Source organism: Grampus griseus, assembly GCF_964374135.1.
Source record: "Grampus griseus genome assembly, chromosome: 6".
Taxonomy (NCBI): Eukaryota; Metazoa; Chordata; class Mammalia; order Artiodactyla; family Delphinidae; genus Grampus; species Grampus griseus.
This window is the reverse complement of record NC_139000.1, coordinates 38,481,782-38,506,313: the sequence shown is the minus strand read 5'-3', so window position 1 is coordinate 38,506,313 and position 24,532 is coordinate 38,481,782. Positions and strand designations below refer to the sequence as shown.

The window sequence follows — 24,532 nt, the reverse complement described above, 5'->3', positions numbered from 1 at the left end:
ACTTGTTTGTAGAGAAAGGAAGGAGTAGTTCAGCTCATACTGATTTCCTCTCTTGGCGTCTAAGAGATGACGAGTTCCTTGCAGGGAGCCTGTCAGCAGCCTCCTCAGTTTCATCCTGGGGTCCTTTATTTGATCCTGCTCAGATGTCCCCTACTTAAAAAACTTTATTTTTCTATTAAAAAAAGTACAAAAATTTACTCTAGAAACTTTCAGGCTTTTCCAAAGTGAGAAAACCCTTTAAAGTCCAGAACTTGGCTCAAACTGTCTTATCTGCTCTCAAACTATCCTGAACTATATACAGCTATAGTCGGATAAGTCACTCTGGCATAATGTAGCCAGAATTAACCCTTGTTCCTGCAGAAAGTTTTGGAGAGTGTTTAGGCCCTGAGGTTAGTGGAAGACAGAAATCTTCCTCTTAGATCTCTTGGTGAGGATTAAATGTCACCTGCAACTGAGAGCCCTTCTCTCCTTCATGAAGTTTGTAGTGATGGGCCATGTTCCCCACCCCTTAACCTTACCCTAATGAAAATGGGTAGCAGTTCACTTTTTCCCCTTCCTCTACCCTTACTGGAGCAGTAGGGAAGACTGAATTGGCAGCTCTGAAAAGGACAAGGGATATGAATATTTTCCTGAAGATGGTGACTTACTTTCGTTTAGAAAGAAGCTGCTGATTCCAGAGTATCTCATAGGTAGGTGGTCATTGAGTGGGGTGTATATAAATGGGCTTTGTGATTGTGGACACTGGGTTGGCCAGGGCAGCGTCTAGGAACTGGGTGGGTCCGGCTTAACAATCTGCTACACATGGGGTGTTAATCTGTTTGGAAAGCACATTTTGAGCTTGACAATGAGGTCACTGTGCTTGTGAGAACACCTTGAGGAACAGGAAGAGCTGCTCCTCAAGGAAATTTCTTTAGGATATGTAGCTTAATAGCATCATTTACAGGAGTGGTCATCAGGCAGTCACCCAGAATTTTGGGGAAAAGGAGAAAGAGAGTAAGGAAAATATAATGGTGGAATGAATGGGAAAGGAAGAGAAAAATGAGAAGGGGAAAGAATGACATCATCATCACTACTCATGATCCCATACTGGCCATCCATTCCACCCAACACAACCCTACCTATGCCTCCAGTACCTCCTGGATACTAATCAGGGCTTTGTAGAGCACAATGATACCATTTTAGCATAAGAGTATATTGGATAATCTTTGCGCATGAAGACAGTATTCCCAGGAATGTCATCAGGGAGACGTGCTATTCGGTGCCTGCCCTCCCAGTCATGCTACATTTTTCACCAAGATTACAGTAATTTAGGGGTGTATTAGTTATCTATTGCTGTATAAAGGACACCCCCAAATTTAGTGGCTTAAAAAAGCACATATTATTATCTCACAGTTTTTGTGGGTAGGAATCAAGGCAAGGCCTACCTGGGTTCTCTGCTTCAAGGTCTCTCACAAGGCTGCAATTAAGGTGTCAGTTGGGGCTGGGGTCTCATCTGAAGGCTTGACTGTAGAAGGACTCACTTCCATGCTCACTTATACGACTGTTGGCAGGATGAAGTTCCTCAAAGCCTGTTGGACTGAGATCCTCAATTCTTTGTTGGTTGTTGGCTAGAGTTGGCTCAGTTCCTTGTCATGTGGGCCTCTCCAACATGGCAGCTTGCTTCATCAATGTCAGGAGACAGTCTGCTAGCAAGACAGAAGTTACAATCTTTTGTAAACTAATAATGGAAATGATATCCCATCACCTTTTCCTTATTCTATTAGAAGCAAATTACTAAGTCCAGCCTACACTCAAGGAGAGGAGTAATTACACAAGGGTGTGACTATCAGGACGTGGGGATCATTGGAACCGTCTTAGAAGTCTTCCTAAGACAAGGGTTTCTTCTTGGACACCCCATTCAGTTTACTGAAGCAAAAGTGGCCAGAGGTGTCAAGTGTATCCTTGCCCTCATTCACATTCATATCATCAAGGTCAAAGCTATTTAATGGCTAAGTAGAGTGGTAGCTGGTAAGAAAAACAAAGAGGTTGGAGCATCCAAAGAAGGAGGGAAAGGTGGCATGCAGGTAAAGGTGGTGTGGGGTCACCATGAATAATCAAGTGAAAGGAGGCCTTAGAACCACGTGATTCACCATTGCCAGTTTTCAGACTTGGGAGAGAGAAAAAATTAGGTGCAATATAGCTCATGCTGGCTCCCCCAGTCCCTCCCCTCTGCCCTAGCTTTCAGACCATAGGGCTAAAGAGGCAACCTTCAGCTCCTGCAGAGACAGCCACACTTACAGAGGAAGCAAACCCTACAGATTGCAAGGTTTAGTTTCTGCTCTTATCAATATATTTAATATAGCACATCCATCATTTCAAATGTGCTTCTCACAGCTGAAACATCAGAGAAAATGAGTCACCCAATTGGTGGAAAAGCCGGTACTAGGGAACTCACAGCATTTAACTCCCATCCTGGGATATTTTCTATGTAACCATGGCCTGAGGACTTTTAACCAAGGGACAGGTAGTGGCTTAAAAGATGAGTTACTGGCGTGGGGTCACATAACAAGTCATACCCGGTGCCCAGATGTTTGCTTCCATTCAGAGAAACATTACATGCGGAAACGAGGCTGAGTTTACACCTTCAGAACATCTATAAAGTGACCTGTCCAAATGAGGTGGCAGCACCATCCAGGAGTGATCCCATACTCTTGTTCTGCTTCTAGGACTGTTTTCCTTTTCCCCAGACTCCTGTTCCTATGGGAAAGGACTGTCATAAAAGGCAGGAAAGTATATTAGCTGAACAATGACTGGAGAGATCAGGATCAATTTCTCTAGAAAAAGATTCCATGTGCTTTGTGCCCACACTCAGGATCACAGTGTTGGGCAATTTCAGGAGGGGTTTCATATACAGGATATTTTGTGGTGCCTGAAGCAATTGTCACTGACATAGAATGTGACAGGAATGGTCTATCTGGATTTTTACAACCGCAAGCCCACACTCCAAACCTAATATCAGGGCAAGCAAAATGGATGAATCAACTGGTACCTCGACGTGGATTGGGCACAGGAACCCCATATCACAGGTTCAGGCATCATGAATTTCTTTGGTGCCAGGTGCTACCTAAGAGGATCAGATTCCTTTAGGCAGCCTTCACAGGGATTAACACTGACAACTGTGCCCCAATGTGCAGTCTCAATGAAGAGGTCCAGGCTATGAGATCAGACTCTTCTCTGAGGCCTTTCTTCTAGAACTTCTACTTGGTCCTGGATTAGAGCCTAAATTAGGCTGTTATTTTCCTGGGGATACAAGTATATGTTTGGTCTTCATTAGGGAGGCCAAGAGACAGTTCAAAGACTTGTGGAGGCTGCCTCCTTATCTCTCCCAGGAAACTCAGGGTTTATTCTTTCCTTCTGTGAGGTGGGGTGGGGGTGGGCAGGCAGGAAAGGAACTGATTATTATGCAAGTTTAGCAGTGCTTCACTGTGGGAAGGCGGTTGGGCTGACAATGACAAGGATGGGTAATTTTCCTCTGTAGCAATGCTTGCCCAGCTTTAGGCATCCTTCATTTGAGGCAGGATAATTTACCAAGTTATGGATTGCTGTTTCCACTCCCTGCCAGAGGGGACTCCATGAGGAATAAAAGCTAACTTTCCCCTTCTGTCTTACAGGAAGTTCTGGGCTTCTGGTCTAAGGGATTATTAATGGCTTTCATGTTTCCTGACCCCAAACAGAAGTTGTGAGATACCTGTTGTACAGTCCAGTCCAGATTCTCATGTGGGAGGAGAATTTACCTGGGTGTTCCCAGGGGAGAGGAGATGGGGGTTGATATAAGTGCTGGGTTGAAAGAAGGAGAGTTGACTCAAGGTAGCAGTGGCTCCAATGACTCCAGAATAAGGATGTAAAGATGAGTTCCTTATGTGGATGGCTTTTGTGTGGAAGTCCTCTAGGAGACAGCACGATTTTTTATGGGATGAAATAATGTTTGGTGAGATGACTAATCATCAAGTGCCATTATTTTGGGAGCTTCAGTAAAATACTGCACTGCCCATGCTTAGCATAGAGGCTGTGAAGCCAAGGCCGTTAATTTGGCCTTTTAATGGACCAAATGGGCCTGGGCAATGAATATCCCAGTCCCACCATGGTGGACTTAAATCAGAGGCTCTTTCCTATATATTTGTTTGACAGTGAATATTACACTAAATAGGCAAAAGGCCCCAAGTAATGACTAATACTGGATATCTTTCTACACTTTAAAATGGGGGCTTTGAGCCAGATTTAGTTTAATTTAGAAAAATTAAGTACTGCTTGTTATTGTACTTCAATTCTGTGAAACAAATTTATGCTTTTATGTATATTATCCTGTTTAATCTTTACAACTCTTTGAATCAGGTTTCTCTATCCCCTTTTATAGAAAGCAACCTGAAGGACAGAGAAGGTAATATACATTTAGTGTGCTAGCATGGAAGAAGGAGCCAGGGATAGAGAGCTCCCTTACAATGTGAGGAATTATTTGGATGTAAATGACAGCAAACACAATTCAGCTGACTTAAAAAAGAGAACTGTGCTCAGCTACCTGAAAGACCCTAGGAGTGAGGCTAGCCTTAGGCAAGAGGGTTCATACTGGGGCTCAGTGGATGTTATCAGTATTGTTTCTATCCATTTCTTGGCTTTATATTCTGGACTGGCTTCATTGTGAGACTTTCTGATGGCAACTTCATAGCTATATCTTCCAAGCTTCAGGTGCAACTAAAAATGGGTTATCTCTTCCACTAGTCCCTTCAAAAGTCCTATTGTGCCTTACTGTCTCTAGCTTGGTCCTATGCCCATCTCTCACTGTTGCCAAAATCATGGAACAATCTTTTTGGCCAAGCCCGAGTAGTATACCCATCCTTAAAGTAGGAGAGTCGGGGAACAACTACTCCACTTGCACATGGACTGAGACTGAGAATGGGCTTAGTTTCCCAGAGGGCAAGAGAATAACTGTTTCCAGAAGGTGAGTGAAGGCTGAGTGTCAAAATAAAAACAAAAACAAAACAGATGTCTGTCATAGCCCTCTCTCACTGCCCCATGTTTCCCTTCCTGTCCAGAGTCATGCCACTGACTGAAGGTTAGAGTTGTAGGAAATACCAATTCCATGGAGACCTCGTGACAGGAAAGAGTCCCAGGAAAGGAACTCAAAGTGGGAGGAATCAGGCAGAGGCCTAATATTCATGTGGATAGACCATCCAATAATCTGGCCTCTCACTGTCATCCTAGAGCCCTTTACCTCCATTCCAGTTACGGCCATATTCTAGAACTCATCACCAGGAATATTTTTTCGTTCTGAAAAAATACAGTCGGACATTCCTCCCTTTTTTTTTTTTTTTTTTGCGGTACACGGGCCTCTCACTGTTGTGGCCTCTCCCGTTGCAGAGCACAGGCTCCGGACGCGCAGGCTCAGCGGCCATGGCTCACGGGCACAGCCGCTCTGCAGCATGTGGGATCTTCCCGGACCGGGGCACGAACCCGTGTCCCCTGCATCGGCAGGCGGACTCTCAACCACTGCGCCACCAGGGAAGCCCAGGACATTCCTCCCTTTATTCTTTCAGTTTATGCCCTGGATATGTCAATTCCTCAACCTGTTCAGGAAGTACAAGCCACTTGTAGTTCATCTGACAACACTCTGTCTTCATTTCCTCCTTTTCCAAGGAAAACTTCATGGTCCATCACTTAACGCCACACGTAAATAGCTGTACTCTAAAGAGCCTTCCCCATTCTCCTGTCATGTCCTGCTGGCAAAATCTAACTCTACCTTTTCTAGACCTGCCTTCTAATAAAGGACTGATTCCTCTTCGATAAAATCATACGGTTAAGTATGTCGGTACCACCACAAATTTATGTTGTACAACTAATGGTCAGCTTCAACATTGCCTAAAAATAATCCATTCATTCTTCCCATGTTTACTACGTACTTGGCACTTAGGACACACCAATGAAGGAAACAGTTCCCTGTCTTGGTGGCGCTCACATGATTGTTTTCTTAGTTCTCTTGCCCAAGTGCTCAAAACTATTTCACTTTCCTACAACTTCGCCACACTCCTCACTCGTTGAGCATATGTGCTGGACCACCACAGGGGAATGAGAAGTCATGAAATGGGAACTTTTCATCATTAAAAACTTCAAAATAACAACAACAAAACCAAATCATGAACCCTCATCCTTTCTTTCCTCTTTCCTTCCTATTATACTGAAAGGTTTCCCTCACATGCTTTCCTTGATCCTCCCACGCTGGGATCTGTCCTTGTTTTCCAGTTCACAACACTTTCACATGCTGTGGAACACTTTTGGCTTAATTATCTACCTTCTCAGAGGACAGAGACCACGTTTACCTCATCAAAGCGGCGGGCGTACCTAGTAGAGCTCAGAAACCTCTGCAGAAAATGGAAAAGGGAGGGATTTCTACACGGAGGCCCGGCCCAGTGTGCTCTGGCGGTGGGGTCACGCTCAGGGGCGGGGCCCCGTTCAGAGGCGGGGCCCCGTTCAGAGGCGGGGCCCCGTTCAGAGGTGGGGCCTGAGGGGCTGCGGCGTTTGGCTTCGTAATGGCGACTGCTCCCGGCTGTTTGGCAAGACGTCTTACCTCAGGCTTCTGGGTCCTGTTTCCATCGCTTCTGGAAGACAAAAGTTGAGATTTAAACTCAAAGACAGGATCTGACCAAGGTTTCTGGACGCCTGCGTGACCTTCCCCCTTGCCCTGTCTGAGGAATCGTCCGCCATTTCCATCCCAGCCGTTGGGCTTCGAGGCTTCTCAGTCCCTGACCACCCCCCCCCGCCCCAGGCCGCTGTCTCAGAAGCCCTGGAGGTGGCGCTGCGCCTGCGCGACACCCGTCCCCTTCGCACGGTGGACACTCAAGGGAACTCCACGGGGGTGATCTTAGCAACAAATGCAGTAACAGCATTGACTTCTGCTAAGACTACACCTTGCCCTGGCCTTGCACAGGTGACCTAAGTCTCAGATGGCGTGCTAATATGAGCTAATGGGGTTGGCCTTGAGAACCGGAATGGACAAGTGAAGAGCTTTGAACACTGTTAAGGGCCGATGTTAAGGAATGGGCTGGGGGCCCTAATGCAGTTACCCTGTGAGCCTTGCCAGCCCCCAGAGAGGCCAGTGCCGTGGAAGTGCCTGCACAGGTCAGAAGGACGGCGAGACTTCAAGGTGCCAGTCCATACACTAAATTAAGAAGTCATCTCTGATTTTCTGCAGGACCAGTGAGTATAAGGAGGATGCTCACAATCCTCTGGTGGTGGTTTCAGGGGAGCCCAAAGTGCTTTCATTTCCCTTGGGACCCATCAGTGAGCAGTAGTGCGTGGGAACCCCAGGTGAAGGCCTATCAAGGCGTTAGAGTCAATGGACAGAGAGGGTAGAGGCAGAACCATTTTTCACGCTTTGCAAGATCCAGGACGGCGGGACATGAGGCTCTCCCGCAGAAAGGGTTAGGCTTTTTACAGGTTAGAATATCTCAGGTAAATGTCTTCAATTGCAGGTATTGATACATTCATGGATTATTGAGGGCCTACTGTGTGTCCAGGTTCTGTATTAATTAGGAACCGTAGCCGTGTTTATGTTAATAAAAGGGAAGAGAATCCTTTTTTTGTGACTGTTTTCCCTATTAGAAAATATTAGTGAATTTGAAAGATATGGAATAGGAGAAGGAAGAATCTCATAGATTCCCGCCTTCAAAATAATTACTGTTAACTTTTTGATGCATCTCTTCCCAGATTTTGCTGTGCCGAATTTTACATTGCTTAAATAATATGTACTTTAAAAGAAAAACACCCACTATCATAAACATTTTAATGTTATTATAAACTTTCAGAAGTGACATTTTTAATGATGACATCCTAAGTGCTACAGTATTGAATTCTACTTTTTATTGACATTTGGGTAGTTTATAATTTTTAAAAATTTTAATATTTTGCTCTCCATGTTTGGTCATAATTGTACTTGCTTATAGACTGTCCTATTACAAACAGCATAAAGCTTTTTCTAAATGTCTGATTAACCCAGGGCTGTGCCCTGGGCTGAATGCTTTTTTCTTTCTCCAGCCTCTTTCAATGAGTGGTTAGCTATTTCAGTGCTAGTGTCAAGCCAGTGAAAACAACTGCTCGCTAAACTGCTTGCTAAACATCCTCAATGTAAAATCTTCTAAACTTAACCCAGTGTCTTCCATTGGCCCCAGTCTTTGTTCCCTCCCTCTTATCTTCCCAATATCAATTAGTAGCATCTGGACACTCAAACATGACACACAAGAGCCATTCTGTACTCCTCTCTCTTCATTTTCCCCGTTACTAGTCAGCTACTACATGGATGAACTGATAAAATATGCTGGGCAGAGAAATCCTAGAGTTCTCACAGTGAACTACATCCCCTCCAAATGGATTGTAAGATCCATCAGGTCATGAGTTGCATTTTTGCAATTAATTTAAAAATATCCCATTCCAAAACAAAAACAAATATTTCATTCCATGTCAAAATTTCAACTTATTTATTTACTTTCTTTTCTGCCTTAATTAAAAATTTTATTTATTTATTTATTTTTATTAATATATATATTTTTAAGTATATTAGTTCTCGTTTTATTTATAGGAAAATTCTGGTTTGGAGAACCAATTTTATAGCCACTCTACTTTCCTATCTCATTTCCTTCAAACGACCCATCTTCTAAACACTCTTAGGTGCTCACTGTCCTCAAATATTTTGCACAGTGCCCAACACACAAGACAAAATTTCAAAAAAGGAGACAAATATGTTATCTTGGTTGATTTCAAAATTATCCCATTCCTTAACTTTTTTTTTTTCAATTTTTGAGACTGAAAAGAGTTGGGAAACACCTTTATCTCTCCCTAGTCAAAGAATATTTTAATCTTACTCTCTGATCAAAACCAAAACTTTCTTTAACTCCTATCTAGAAATCAAACTCTGCACATCAGTCAAGGCTCTCTCAAAAGTCGCCTCCTCCATGAAGCCTGCTCTGAATGATTCAACCACAAAAAATCCTTCCCATGCCACATTTTATCTGAAGCTCTATATACTGAGTTTTTTTGTGGATGTTTGATCTTCCCAGTTACCTTATCAGTCTCCACATCCCTTGCAGCACCCAGGGATCTGACCAGCAACAGATCCTGCATTAATGAATGAATGAGGCCAGAGCCTAAGGAAGGCGGACACAGTGCTGGGTGGAGTGGAGAAGTTGGAGCTTTGTACTGGATCTGAGGCAGGCTAAGGACTCTGCCTCACGGAGGGTAAAGAAGACAGTGTTGAGGAGGGAGCAGATGAGCCTTGCTGGGCACAGGGTCAGGAAGGAGACAAACTGGTATATCTGATTGCCAGACTGAAAAGGATCAATTCCCTTCTGAACACAGTGAGTAAGGAGGGATTCTAGAAGCACACCGGGTTGCATCTAAAATCTACATGCAAGGGCATACACTCCTCTTCAACCTGCTGGCTGCCTTTTGCCTTGATTTAATTTTCCCCTTTCTCCTTTCACATTGTTTCCAACAGGGAAGCAGCCAATATTTGCTATATAACATACACTAAGAAAGCTGAAGAGAGTCAAAAATCATCAACTGGAGAAAATGTCCTGTGGGGATTTCTTTCATTTTGTTTTTTTTAACCCAACACAGCCAAAATTTAATTAATTAATTAATAATAAAAAAGAGTACATTTAATGTATAGGTATGTTGCATTGAATCACTGAAAAGCAGTGAGGTACCCATCCCACCGCCTAAGGAATGGAACTTCACCAATACCTCCTACTCATTTTTTTTTTAATTAAAAAATTTTAATACAATTTTTATTTTATTTTTAAATTTTTTTGCGGTATGCAGGCCTCTCACTGTTGTGGCCTCTCCCGTTGTGGAGCACAGGCTCCGGAAGCGCAGGCCTAGCGGCCATGGCTCATGGGCCCAGCTGCTCCGCAGCATGTGGGGTCTTCCCGGACCGGGGCACAAACCCGTGTCCCCTGCATCGGCAGGCGGACTTTCAACCACTGCGCCACCAGGGAAGCCCCTTAATACAATTTTTAAAGGTTACTTTCCATTTATAGTTATTCCAAAATATTGGCTATGTTCCCCATGTTGTACAATACATCCTTGAGCCTGTCTTATACCCAATAGTTTGTACCTCCCACTTCCCAACCCCTATATTGCCCCTCCCCCCTGCTCCCCACTGGTAACCACTAGTTTGTTCTCCATATCTGTGAGTCTGTTTCTTTTTTGTATTCACTACTTTGTTGTATTTTTTATATTCCATATATAAGTAATATCATACAGTATTTGTCTTTCTCTGTCTGACTTATTTCACTGAGCGTAATGCCTTCCAAGACAATCCCTGCTGATTCAAATGGCAATATTTCATGGCTTTTTTAATGGCTGAGTAGTATTCCATTATATATATATGTATATACCACATTTTCTTTATCCATTCATCTGCTGATGGACACTTAGGTTGCTTCCATATCTTGGTAATTTTTTTTCCCCCACCCCACCACAGTGTTCCCCCCCTTGGTGTCCATACATTTGTTCTCTACATCTGTGTCTCAACTTCTGCCCTGCGAACTGGTTCATCTGTATTGGCAATTGTGAATAATGCTGCTATGAACATTGGGGTGCATGTATCTTTTCAAATTGGTGTTTTGGGGGTCTTTTTGCATATATATCCAGGAATGGAATTGCTGGGCCATATGGTAGTTCTATTTTTAGTTTTTTGAGAAAGCTCCATACTGTTTTCCATAATGGCTGCACTAATTTACATTCCCACCAACAGTGTAGGAGGGTTCCCTTTTCTTCACATCCTCCCCAACACTTGTTATTTGTGTTCTTTTTTGAAGATAGCTGTTCTGACAGGTATAAGATGATGTGTCATTGTTGTTTTGGTTTACATTTCTCTGATGATTAGTGACGTTGAGCATCTTTTCATGTGCCTGTTGGCCATTTGTATTTCCTCTTTGGAAAAATGTCTGTTCAGTTCTGCCTCTTTTTTAATTGGGTTGTTTATTCTTTTTTTTTTTTTCTTTTTGCGGTACGCGGGCCTCTCAGTGTTGTGGCTTCTCCCGCCGCGGAGCACAGGCCCCGGACGTGCAGGCCCAGTGGCCATGGCTCACGGGCCCAGCTGCTCCACGGCATGTGGGATCCTCCCGGACCGGGGCACGAACCCACGTCTCCTGCATTAGCAGGTGGACTCTCAACCACTGCGCCACAAGGGAAGCCCGGGTTGTTTATTCTTTTGATGTTGAGTTGTATGAGCTGTTTATATGTATTGGATATTAATCCCCTTATTGGTCATATCATTTGTAAATAATTCTCCCATGCAGTAGGTTATCTTTTCATTTTGTTTATGGTTTCTTTTGCTGTGCAAAAGCTTTTGAGTTTAATTAGGTCCCATTTGTTTATTTTTGCTTTTATTTCATTTACTTTAGGAGATGGATCCAAAAAAATCTTGCTATGATTTATGTGAAAGAGTGTTCTATCTTTTCCTCTAGGAGTTTTATCATATCCTGCCTTACATTTAGGTTTTTAATCCATTTTGAGTTTATTTTTGAATATGGTGTTATAGAATGTTCCAGTTTTATTCTATTACATGTAACTCTCCAGTTTTCCTAGCACAACTTACTGAAGAGACTGTCTTTTCTCCATTGTATATTCTTGCCTCCTTTGTTGTATATTAACTGGCCATAAATGCATGGGTTTATTTCTGGGGTCTCTCTCTTGTTTCCATTGCTCTATGTGTCTGTTTTTGTGACAGTTCCATACTGTTTTGATGACTGTAGCTTTGTAGTATTGTCTGAAGTCAGAGAGCGTGATTCCTCCAGTTGTGTTCTTCTTTCTCAAGATTCTTTTGGCTATTCGGGGTCTTTTGTGTTTTTATACAGATTTAAAAATTTTTTGTTCTAGTTCTGTGGAAAATGCCATTGTTGTTTTGATAGGGATTGCACTGAATTTATAGATTGCCTTGGGTAGTATGGTCATTTTAACAATATTGATTCTTCCAATCTAGGAACACAGTATGTTGTTCCATCTGTTTCTGTCATCTTCAGTTTCTTTCATCAGTATCTTATAGTTTTAGGAGTACAGGTCTTTTGCCTCCTTAGGTAGGTTTATTCCTACCTTTTATTCTTTTTGATGTGATGGTAAATGAGATTGTTTCCTTAATATCTCTTTCTGATACTTCGTTGTTATTGTGTAGAAATGCAACAGATTTCTGTATATTAATTTTGTATCCTGCAACTTTACTGAATTCATTGATGAGCTCTAGTACTTTTCTGGTGGCATCTTTAGGATTTTCTATGTATGGTATTATGTCATCTGCAGTGACAGATTTACTTCTTCTTTTCCAATTTGGATTCCTTTTATTTGTTTTTCTTCTCTGGTTGCTGTGGATAGGACTTCCAAAACTGTGTTGAATAAAAGTGGTGAGAGTCGACATCCTTGTCTTGTTCCTCATCCTAAAGGAAATGCTTTCAGCTTTTTACCATTGAGTATGATGTTAGCTGTGGGTTTGTCATATATGGCCTTTATTATGTTGAGATATGTCCCTCTATGCCCACTTTCTAGAGAGTTTTTATCATAAGTGGATGTTGAATTTTATCAAAAGCTTTTTCTGTATCTACTGAGATGATCATGTGGTTTTGTTCTTCAGTTTGTTAATGTGGTGTATCACATTGACTCATTTGTGGATATTTAAAAATGCTTATATCCCTGGAATAAATCCCACTTGATCATGGTGTGTGATCCTTTTAATGTATGGTTGGATTCAGATTGCTAGTATTTTTTTGAGGATTTTTGCATCTATGTTCTATTGACCTGTAATTTTCTTTTGTGTGTGTGTGTGTGTGTGTGTGGTATCTTTGCCTGGTTTTGGTATCAGAGTGATGGTGGCCTCATAGAATGAGTTTGGGAGTATTCCTTCCACTGCAGTTTTTTGGAATAGTTTCAGAAGAATAGGGGTTAACTCTTCTCGAAATGTTTGATAGAATTTGCCTGTGAAACCATCTGGTCCTGGACTTTTGTTTGTTGGGAGTTTTTAGATTACTGATTCAATTTCATTACTGATAATTACTCTGTTCATATTTTCTGTTTCTTCTTGGTTCAGTCTTGGGAGATTGTACCTTTCTAAGAATTTGTCCATTTCTTCTAGGTTGTCCATTTTATTGGCATATAGTAGCTCTTAGTAGTCTGTTAATGATTCTTTGTATTTCCATGGTGTTGGTTGTAACTGCTTTTTCATTTCTGATTTTATTGATCTGGGCTCTCTCCCTTTTATTCTTGATGAGTCTGGCTAAAGGTTTATCAATTTTGTTTATCTTTTCAAAGAACCAGCTTTTAGTTTCATTGATCTTTTCTATTGTTTTCTTTTTCTCTATTCCATTTATTTCTGTGCTGATCTTTATGATTTCTTTCCTTCCACTAATTTTGGGTTTTGTTTCTTCTTCTTTCTCTAGTTGATTTAGGTGTAAGGTTAGGTTGTTTATTTGAGATTTTTCTTGTTTCCTGAAGTAAACTTTTATCACTATAAACTTAACTCTTAGAACTGCTTTTCTGTCTCCCATAGGTTTTGGATCATTGTGTTTTCATTTTCATTTATCTCTAGGTATTTTTTGATTTCCTCTTTGATTTCTTCAGTGATCCATTGGTTGTTAAGTAGCATATTGTTTAGCCTCCACATGTTTGTGTTTTTTGCAGTTTTTTCTTGTAGTTGATCTCTGATCTTATAGCATTGTGGTTGGAAAAGATGCTTGATATGATTTCAGTTTTCTTAAATTTACCAAGCCTTGTTTTGTGACCCAGCATGTGATCTCTCCTAGAGAATGTGCCATGTGCACTTGAAAAGAAAGTGTATTCTGCTTTCAGGATGGAATGCTCTATAAATATCAATTAAGTCCACTTGGTCTAATGTGTCATTTAAGGCCAGTGTTTCCTTATTGATTTGCCATCTGGATGATCTCTCCATTGATGTAAGTGGGGTATTAAAGTCCCCCACTGTTACTGTGTTACTGTCAATTTCTCCTTTTATGTCTGTTAACATTTGCCTTATATATTGAGGTGCTCCTATGTTGGTTGCAAATATATTTACAATTGTTATATCTTCTTGGATTGATCCCTTGATCATTTTGTAACGTCCTGTTTTGTCTCTTATGACAGTCTTTATTTTAAAGTCTGTTTTGTCTCATATGAGAATTGCTCCTCCAGCTTTCTTTTGATTTCCATTTGCATGGAATACCTTTTTCCATCCCCTCACTTTCAGTCTGTATGCATCTCTAGATCTGAAGTGGGTCTGTTGTAGACAGCAGATATATGGGTCTTGTTTTTGTTTCCATTCAGCCAGTCTATGTATTTTGGTTGGAGCATTTAATCCATTTACATTTAAGGTAATTGTTGATATGTATGTTCTTATTGCCATTTTGTTAATTGTTTTGGATTTGTTTTTGTAGGTCTTTTTCCCCCCCTTTTCTTCTTTTGTTCTCTTCTCTTGTGACTTGAGGACTATCTTTAGTGTTTTTTTTATTCCTTTTTCTTTTTTGTGTGTATATCTATTATAGACTTTTGGTTTGTGGTTGCTTTGATGTTTTTGTATAGTGGTCTGTTTATATACATGATTGTTCTAACTTACTGATCTGTTCGTTTCAAACCTTACATTTGTACTCTCTTCATTTTAAGTACCCTGCATTTGTACTCTCCTTCCCTCACGATTACTGTTTTTGATATCTTATTTTACATCTAATTGTTTTGTGTATCTCTTAACTGCTTATTACAAGGTGATTTTAGTATCAATACTTTCATCTTTTCACCTCCCTACTAGCTTTGTGCATGGATGATTTCCTACCTTTACTGTATGTTTGTTTTTACTGGTTAGCTTTTCCATTCTGTAATTTTCTTGTTTGTTTTCTTGTTTCTTGTGGCCTTTTCTTTCTCACCTAGAGAGTTCCTTTCATATTTGTGGTAAAGCTGGTGGTGTTGAATTCTTTTAGCTTTTGCTTGTCTATAAACCTTTTGATTTCTCCTCAAATCTCAATTGAGAGCCTTGCTGGGTAGAGTATTCTTGGTTGTAGGGTTTTCCTTTTCATCACTTTATTTTTTTTAACTTTTTATTTTATATTGGAGTATAGTTGATTAATAATAGTGTTAATTTCAGGTGTACAGCAAAGTGATTCAGTTATACATATACATGTACCCATTCTTTTTCAAATTCTTACTCAGCCATTAAAAAGAATGAAATACTGCCATTTGCAGCAACATGGATGGACCTAGAGATTGTCATACTGAGTGACGTAAGTCAGACAGAGAAAGAGAAATATCGTATGATATCGCTTATATGTGGAATCTAAAAAAAAAGATACAAATGAACTTTTTTACAAAACAGAAACAGACTCACAGACTTCGATAACGAACTTATGGTTACCAGGAGGGAAGGGTGGTGGGAAGGGATAGATAGGGAGTTTGGGATTGACATGTACACACTGCTGTATTTAAAATGGATAACCAACAAGGACCTACTGTATAGAATAGGGAACTCTGCTCAATATTATGTAACAATCTAGATAGGAAAAGAATCTGAAATATATTGTGATACTCCCTTCTGGCTTGCTGAGTTTCTGCTGAACAAGTTCCCTTGTATGTTACTTGTTTTTTTTTTACCTTGCTGCTTTTACTATTCTCTCTTTATCTTTACTTTTTGTCCTTTTGATGACAGTATCTTGGTGTGTTCCTCTTTGGGTTAATCCTGTATGGGACTCTTTGTGCTTCCTGGACTTGGGTGACTATTTCCTTTCCCAGGTTAGGGAAGTTTTCAGCTGTTATCTCTTCAAATATTTTCTCAGGTTCTTTCTCTCTCTCTTCTCCTTCTGGGACCCGCATAATGCAAATATTAGCACACCTGATGTTGTCCCAGAGGTCTCTTATGTGTCCTCTTTTCATTCTTTTTTTTTTTCTTTTTTTTGTTCAATGGCAATGATTTCCACTACTCAGTCTTACAGGTCACTGATTTGTTCTTCTGAATCATTTAGTCTACTATTGATTCCTTCCAGTGTATTTTAAATTTTAGTTATTGTATTCTTCATCTCTGTTTGGTCATTCTATATATTTTTTAACTCTTTGTTAAAAACTTGTAACTTCTTGTTCTGTGCATCCGTTCTCCTCCAAGTCTTTGATCATCTTTATCATCACAACTCTGAACTCTTTCTCAGGTAGATTTCCTATCTCCACTTCACTTAGTTCTTCTTCTGGGGTTTTATCTTGTTCCTTCGTCTGGAACATATTCCTCTGCTGCCTAATTTTGTCTAAGTTGCTATTTATATTTTTATGTCCTAATTTTGTCTAAGTTGCTATTTATATTTTTATGTATGTGGTAAGTTAGTTACGTTTCTTCACCTTGGAGAAGTGGCCCTCTGTAGTAGGTGTCCTATGCGTCCCAGCAGTGCACTCCCCTCTCGTCACCCAAGCTTTATGCTTTAGAGGTATACCCTAAGAGGGCTACATGGGTCCTTCTGTTGTGGTGGACTAACTATGTGGGTGGTCTGGTAGGCCCCAGGTCTAGTTGGTTCCCAGGCTGCCTTGTGCAGATGCTGCTGGCTGCTGTTTAGTGGGGTCTGGTCATGACGTGGCTGGCTGTGGAATCTTGATGCTAGTGCCGGTTCAGTGGTGGGTGGAATCAGGGTCCTGAAGGCTCTGGGGCTGTTGCCTACCCACTGGCAGATGAGGCCAGATCCTGGGGTTAGTGCTGGTCCGCTGGCAGGCAGAACTGGTTTCCTGGAGTCTGCTTGCAGGCCCCAGGGAAATCAGAGCTTACTTTATCAATAGATCGTTGGGTGTGGAGGGGTGTCAGTTCCTGACACATTTGGGTATGGGGTCTGGGTGTCCCTGCTAGTGGGCCAGGCCAGGGCCCAGCTGGTACCAGGTACGGTATATGGCCTGATTTGTGGGATCATAGTGTTCATGGTTCTGGTGGATGAGGCTGGTCTAGTAGCTTGGTCTGGCTTCCTGGTAGGAGGGGCTGGTGCCTGTCCACTGGTGGGGGGATCTGGGTATTGGCCCTCTGGTGCGCTGGGCCATGTCTAGGGACAAGCCTAGAGGTGGCTGTGAGGTCTTTAGTTAGCCTATCTACTGATGGATGGGGCTGTGTCCCATTTTGTTGTTTGTCTGAGGTGTCCCAGCAGTGTTGCCCGCAGGCTGTTTGGTTGGTCCAGGTCTTGGAACTAATGAGCCAAGATGTCAGCCGTCAGCAATGTTCCCTAATATATCTGCCACCAGTGTCTATGTCCCCAGTGTGAGCTGCAGCTCCCCCCACCCCCCAAACAGGAGACTCTCCCAGACTAGCAGGTAGGTCTGGCCCAAGCTCCTATCAAATTAATTCTTTTGCCCTGAGTCCCAGTGTATGTGTGATTTTTATGTGCCCTTGAAGAGTGAGGTCTCTATTTTTCCCTGTCCTGTGGGGCGCCTGCAATTAAGCCCTGCTGGACTTCAAAGCCAAATGCTCTGGGAGTTCATCTTCCCAGCACCAGACCCCCTGGCTGGGGAGCCTAACGTGGGGCTCAGAACTCTCGCTCCTGTGGGAGAATCTCTGCAATATAATTATTCTCCAGTTTGTGGGTCACCCACCCAGGGAGGGGTATGGGATTTGATTATATCACGAGTCCACCCCTCCTACTGGTCTTGCTGTGGTTCCTACTTTATGTCTCTAGCTGTAGAAGATCTTTTCTGGTAGGCTCCAATCTTTTTTTATCTATGGTTATTCTGCAGATAGTTATGATTTTGGTGTGCTTGTGAGAGGATGTGAGCTCAGGGTCTTTTTACTCTGCCGTCTTGGCTGCTGTCCTGCAAAATTTTGTGGGCTCACCTTTATGATCAGAAAGGCACTAGGTTGATTTCCCCCCATGATAACATGAAGTGGGAATATCATTCTCAAATATTAGATGAATTGGATGGAAAAGTATGGTTGACGGAGAAACACTAGCGTTCTCATTGTCTGCTATACTCCCAAAATAGACTGTAGACTCATGGTCAGGAGTATTTTTAAAAATTATTTTTACTTATGTAAGTAATGCATTATTAGATTGTCTGAGTTAAAAAATTAAAACAGTCTCCATAAGTCTAAAGACTCCCAGTGATCAGCCTTTCCTATGAGGTAAACACTCAATTACTATTATCAGTTTGATATGCTATACATTGACCTAGAATATGTATAGTTATAAAAATGTATCATATTGTATATGTTGCTCTACAGCATGGTTCTTTTATTCACCAGGTGTCTTGTCAGTTTATCTGTAATAGCTTTTATAGATGTACCTCACTCCTTTTAACTGCTGCATAATAGTTCTTTAAATGGGTAATCATCTTTTTTCTGGATTGCTGCACATTTGTTTCCTATTTTTCATTATTATAAACAGTGCTGCCATGAACCACTTTCTATATGCCTCACTGTGCATATTTGCAAGTGCTTCTCTAGAGTGTATACCTAGAAATGGAATTTCTGGGTCAGGCTGTTCTTTTTTTTTTTTTTTTTTGCGGTACGCGGGCCTCTCACTGCTGTGGCCTCTCACTGCTGTGGCCTCTCTCGTTGCGGAGCACAGACTCTGGCCGCGCAGGCTCAGTGGCCATGGCTCACGGCCTAGCCGCTCCACGGCATGTGGGATCCTCCCAGACTGGGGCACGAACCCGTGTCCCCTATATCGTCAGGCGGACTCTCAACCACTGCTCCACCAGGGAAGCCCGGAACAGTTCTTTATTGATGCTTGACTTTTATAAATGTTAAATACTACAAGCCAGTTATTTTGTAGTATGTCTTCAATTTGGGTTTGTCTGATGTTTCCTCATGTTAGTTTTAGGTTATATGTCTTTGGTAGGAATAGCACACAAGCGAGGCTGGTTTCTTATTTTATCCTATCAGGTGATGCATGATTTTCATTAATCCCGTTACCAATGATGTTCAATTTCATCACTTGGTTAAGGTGTTGTCTGTCTGCCAGACTTTTATACTATAAAGCTTTCCTTTTTTTTTTTGAGTAGAGGTACTTTGAGACTCTGTATATATCTTCCTATTCATCACACTTTTCATTCATTCATTCCTTCATTTATATTCACATGGGCTCATGGTTTTCTATTTTATTTGGTTAATTATAGTCTGTAATCAATATTTATTTATTTATTTTTCTTTTTTCTTTGGCCACGCTGAGTGACTTGTGGGATTTTAGCTCCCCGAGCAGGGATCAAACCTGGGCTCCCTGCAGTGGAAGCACAGAGTCCTAACCACTGGACCACCAGGGAATTCCCATGTAATCAATATTTATTTTGATGTTTATGTTGTCTCAGGTTTGGACAGTGGGAGCCCCTTCAAACTGGCTTCTGGATCCTTTTGACATATCTCTATCATTCTTTGAACATTTCCTTACTTTATCATACAACATGTGTCAGGAGCATCTTGTATTTTCTGGCAACCAATCCTAGAATCAGCCATTTCTCCAAAATGCCCTGGTTTAATTTGCTGGAGTATGGTATTTAGAAGCCATTAGTAGGTTCTAACTGTGGTAAGTATGTTCGTTGCTATCGGGGTGTTACTGTTCCATGTCTTCTCAGTGGACACACACATATATGTGTGTGTGTGTGTGTGTGTGTGTGTGTGTGTGTATATATAAAATATATATATACATATATACATATGTATGTGTGTGTGTTTATATAACACGTAATACATATAATAATGTACATATAATATGCATCTATATATTTTTTGTGTCTGTATATATTGAAAGCTGTGAGTTCACACTAATACCTCCAATTCCAGTTAAATATCCAACACTGTAGGATTCATTGTAGTTTTCTTCCTCTCTATTATCTGTAACTTCCTTCTCCAGTAGTGAGAAATCTGTCTCCCATTCTTCTTAAAAGAGGAAACACTTGTGATGTTTGGTAGACCAATATTAATTCTTCCTCTCTCAACTTGGGGTCTACATGGGACAGTATTTATGCAACGTGAAAACATGCATAATAGAGTTTTGTTTGATAGTTTAATCTGCATTTGATAATTTAATCTTTGAAAATATTAAATAGAGTAGAATCTCTCATTTTACATTTGTAGGTATTTATACTATGTTATCACTGCCAAGAGAAGCAAAATCTTAGTTTGATATCTCAGGAGATGATCATACTGTCATACTGCAAATGGGAAATGAATTATATGATATGTAATTGTCTTTATAAAAAAACTTCCTGACTTTATATTTTTAGTGGAAATAAAAACAACTGATTCCAAGTTGCAGCTATGAGGAAATCTCTGAGTTTATTTAAAGCATTTATTTAAAAATGTTTCTTTTTAGTTGGAAAACCTTTTGATAATTTTCTAACCTGCCAGCTACCATTTTATTTTTTAAAATTTATGGTTATCATTAGAATCAGGTATAAAATGTTATAATTCTTCACATTTACATGTTTTAAAATTAAGGAATCTTTAAGGGTGATATTTGATTCATTAATGGTAATGTATTTCTTCTAATAATTATCAGTATCTTAAATGTGGTATCAGCTATTCTCTTTGGCCTGGGATCACTTTTCCACCCACACAGTTCCCTTTTCATGTCTTTAAGTACTGCTGACTAGGCTGGGCTTCTCTAATCTCCAGTTTTGGAGATTGATTTTAGCTGTTAAATAGGAAGCTTAAACTCAACATGAACAAAACAGAACCCTTGTTTTTGTTTTTGTTTTCCTTTCAGTTTTATTGAGATATAAATGACATACAGCACTAAGTTTAAAGTGTACAGCATAATGATTTGACTTACATACATCATGAAATCATTACCACAATAAGTTTAGTGAACATCCATCATCACATATAGATTCAAAATAAGAAGTATTTTTTCCTTGTGATGAGAACTCTTAGGGTTAACTTTCCTAACAATTTTCATACATACAGCAGTCTTAATTATATTAATCATGTTGTATATTACATCCCTAGTATTTACTTATTTTATAACTAGAAGTTTTTATCTTTTGATCACTTTTATTCAATTCTGCCTCCTTCCACCTCCACCTTGGGTAACCACAAAATCTGATCTCCTTTTCTGAGTTTGTTTGTTTTTGAAGTATAATTGACCTGCAACAGTATGTTAGTTTCACATAGTGAAACATCGTGTTTCAGTATTTCTGTGTGTTACAAAATGATCACCACTATACTAGTTACTGTCACCAAACAAAGATATTACATTATTATTGACTATATTCTCTACACTGTACACATCCCCATGACTCATTTATTTTTGTAATTGGAATTTTGTACCTCTTAATCTCCCTCACCTATTTTGCTCATCCCCCACCCTCCTTCCCTCTGACAATCTATTCTCTGTATCTATGGCTCTGTTTCTGTTTTGTTATGTTTGTTCATTTGTTGTTTTTTTAGAATCCACACATAATAAAATCATACATTATGTCTTTTTGTCTTTCTCTGTGACTTATTTCACTTTGCACAATACACTCTGGGTCCATCCATGTTGTTGCAAATGGCAGAATTTCATTCTTTTTTTATGTCTGAGTAATATTCCATTGTGTGTGTGTATATATATATATATATATATATATATACACACCACATCTTCAGTCATTCATCTGTTGATGGGCACTTGGGTTGCTTCGGTATCTTGCCTGTTATAAATAGTGCCGCTGTGCACATTGGTGTGTAGGTATCCTTTCAAATTAGTGCTTTCATTTTTTCCAGATATATACCCAGGAGTGAGATTTCTGGATCATGTGGTAGTTCTGTTTCTAGTTTTTTGAGGAACCTCCATACTGTTTTCTATAGTGGCCTCACCAATTTACATTCCCACCAACAGTGCATGAGGTTTCCTTTTTCTTTCTTTTTTTCACATCCTTGCAAACACTTGTCATTTGTTGTCTTTTTTTTTCCCAAAAATTTCAATGTTTATTTACACATTGCATATGAAAAAGTTTGAAAAAAAAAGTTTCAACAGGAAGTTAGCAAATTCTCATAGATCTGCCTGTTTCTAGCACTTGGGGGAGATGGGAGTCTTGTAGTTCTTAGAGACTGGAATCCTGATGGCAGAACTTCAAACGTTCTCATCACTTGCCAAGGAAGTGCCATACTTGATCTTCTTCATTACTTCCTTTATTCAGTGAAAATGACACCGATTCAACTAATGATCTAGCTTCCTCTTGAGAGCAGTGGAAAGGGCTATCACATACCTGCACGTTTGTCCAATTTATAGCCCCTCCATCACACTTCTCCATAAGCAATGCTTTGCAATATTCATGAGTAGATTTAATAACTTTAAGAGCAAAAGCCTTGTTCTTGAATTCTCCATTAAAAGCAAACTGGTTGGGCTTCCCTGGTGGCGCAGTGGTTGAGAGTCCGCCTGCCGATGCAGGGGACACGGGTTCGTGCCCCGGTCCGGGAGGATTCCCACATGCCACGGAGCGGCTGGGCCCGTGAGCCATGGCCGCTGAGCCTGCGCGTCCGGAGCCTGTGCTCTGCAACGGGAGAGGCTACGACAGTGAGAGGCCCGCATACCACACACAAAAAAAAAAAGCAAACTGGTTTTCCAGTTTTCCCTCTGGTATCTTATAAAATCTAAACCAATTAAGCATAACTTCTAAGTAACCAGGTTTGTACTTCTTAACATCTTCAATATCATGAAACTTTGAGGCTTCAGGATCATTCACATTGATAGCAATTAATTTCCAATCTGTTTCATCCTGATCAATAAGAGCCAGAATTCCAGGGGTCTTCACATGAACAACATCTCCACGAGAAAGAACCTTTGAGCGTATCTCACAAATAGCAATAGGATTATTATCTCCACAGCAGTCTGTGCTCTTATCTTTTCGATGGGAATCTTCCCAAGTCTGAGGGAGGGCACCATCATTCCATATATAACCCTTGTGAGGAAAGATATTTGCACATAGGGAAGCTTGCCATCCTTTACATCTTGTTTAATGGGATTCAATGACTCCTCTGTGGCAATCTCCATTTTAGCATTTGTCCACGGAGGTACTTCTACAACCATATTAAACAAATTCTCATATTCATCATTTCGTGCTCTCTTTGTAGGAATGCCATTTTCCTCTTCAGAGGAATATCATGAAAGGGGAAATGTAGTGACCAGCTACATTCTTGAAAAAGAGGTGGTAACCGGGAGAGTGGGGCTGGCCGTGCTCCTCCGTGCGGTACAGGGCCATGGCGCAGCACGGCCGGGGCCCTGAGCTCGCTCCCTGTGGCAGGTGGGCGGCGGTGGCGGCGGCGGAGGTGGCAGTGGGAGCGCCAACGCGCCAGGCCCAGCTGGTCTGTTTGATAATAACTATTCTTACACGTGTGAGGTGATATCTCATTGTGGTTTTGATTTGTATTTCCCTGATGATTAGTGATGTTAAGCATCTTTTCATGTGCCTGTTGGCCATTTTCTTTGGAAAAATATCAGTTCAGTTTCTCTGCCCATTTTTTAATTGGATTGTTTGTTTTTTTGATATTAAGTTATATGAGTTCTTTGTATACTTTGATATTAACTCCTTATTGGATATATTGTTTGCAGATTTCTTCTCCCATTCAACCGGTGGCCTTTTTGTTTTGTTGGTAGTTTTCTTTGCTGTACTTTTTAGTTTGATGTAGTCCCATTTGTTTATTTGTTTTTGTTTCCTTTGCTTGTTTGTTTTTTAAGTCGAACCTTACCTTCTCACATTTTCCCCTATTTCTGTAAGTAGCAACATCCTTCTTTGAGTTTCTGAGGTCAAAAATTTTGCAGTTAGCTTTGACTTTTTTCTCACTCTCATACCCATAATTGGTCCATCATTAAATCTTTTATAGTATATTCAGAATCTGTCTAATGCTCTCTACCTGCTTCCTACTCAGGCATAGTGATTCAAGCTACTGTCATCTCTTGCCTAAATTCTTCTGGTAGCTTCCGAATTGTCTTCCTGCTTCCATGTTTGCCTTACCATCTATTCTCCACCTTGAAGCCAGACTGATATTTTAAAAACATACATTATATCATTTTACTTCTCTGCTCAACACTTCCAGGAGCTTCTCTTTTTAACTCAGAAAAAAGCCCAATGGCCTCTGCATACCTTACATTTGATCTAAGATTTTTCTACTTCTTTGGCCTCGTCTCCAACATTCTTTCCTTTTCTTCTTCTACTCTAGCCATACTACTGGCCTTCTTGCTGTTCTTTGAACATACTAAACATTTGCCTACCTCAGGGCCTTTGCAGTTATTATTCTCTCAGGCCGGAATGCTCTTTAATCTGATATTTTCTTGGCTTAAATCCTTCAGTTTTTTTCAGGTCTCTTGCTTAAATATCACCTTATCAGAAAAAGCTTTCCTGACTGCCCTAAGTAAAATTAACCTACCTCTCATGCTCCTTATCCCCCTTTCCTGTTTAATATTTTTCCATAGCACTTGTCACCATCTAACATATTTTTTATATAATTAACATTGTATTTTACATACAATCTATCTGAATAAATTATATATATTTAGTATAATGTATGTTGACTTATAGCCCCCACTAGACTCTAAAGTCC

The 24,532-nt window shown here is 40.6% G+C and overlaps 1 pseudogene across 1 annotated transcript; it reads right to left on the bottom strand.

The window, feature by feature from the left end:
• Positions 1-22,006: 22,006 nt before the first annotated feature.
• LOC309824415 (inorganic pyrophosphatase 2, mitochondrial-like) lies at positions 22,007-23,208 on the bottom strand (annotated as a pseudogene). Its single transcript has 2 exons — positions 22,549-23,208; positions 22,007-22,329 (listed from the first exon to the last, which is right to left on the bottom strand). The product of its transcript is annotated as an inorganic pyrophosphatase 2, mitochondrial-like (transcript).
• Positions 23,209-24,532: the final 1,324 nt, after the last annotated feature.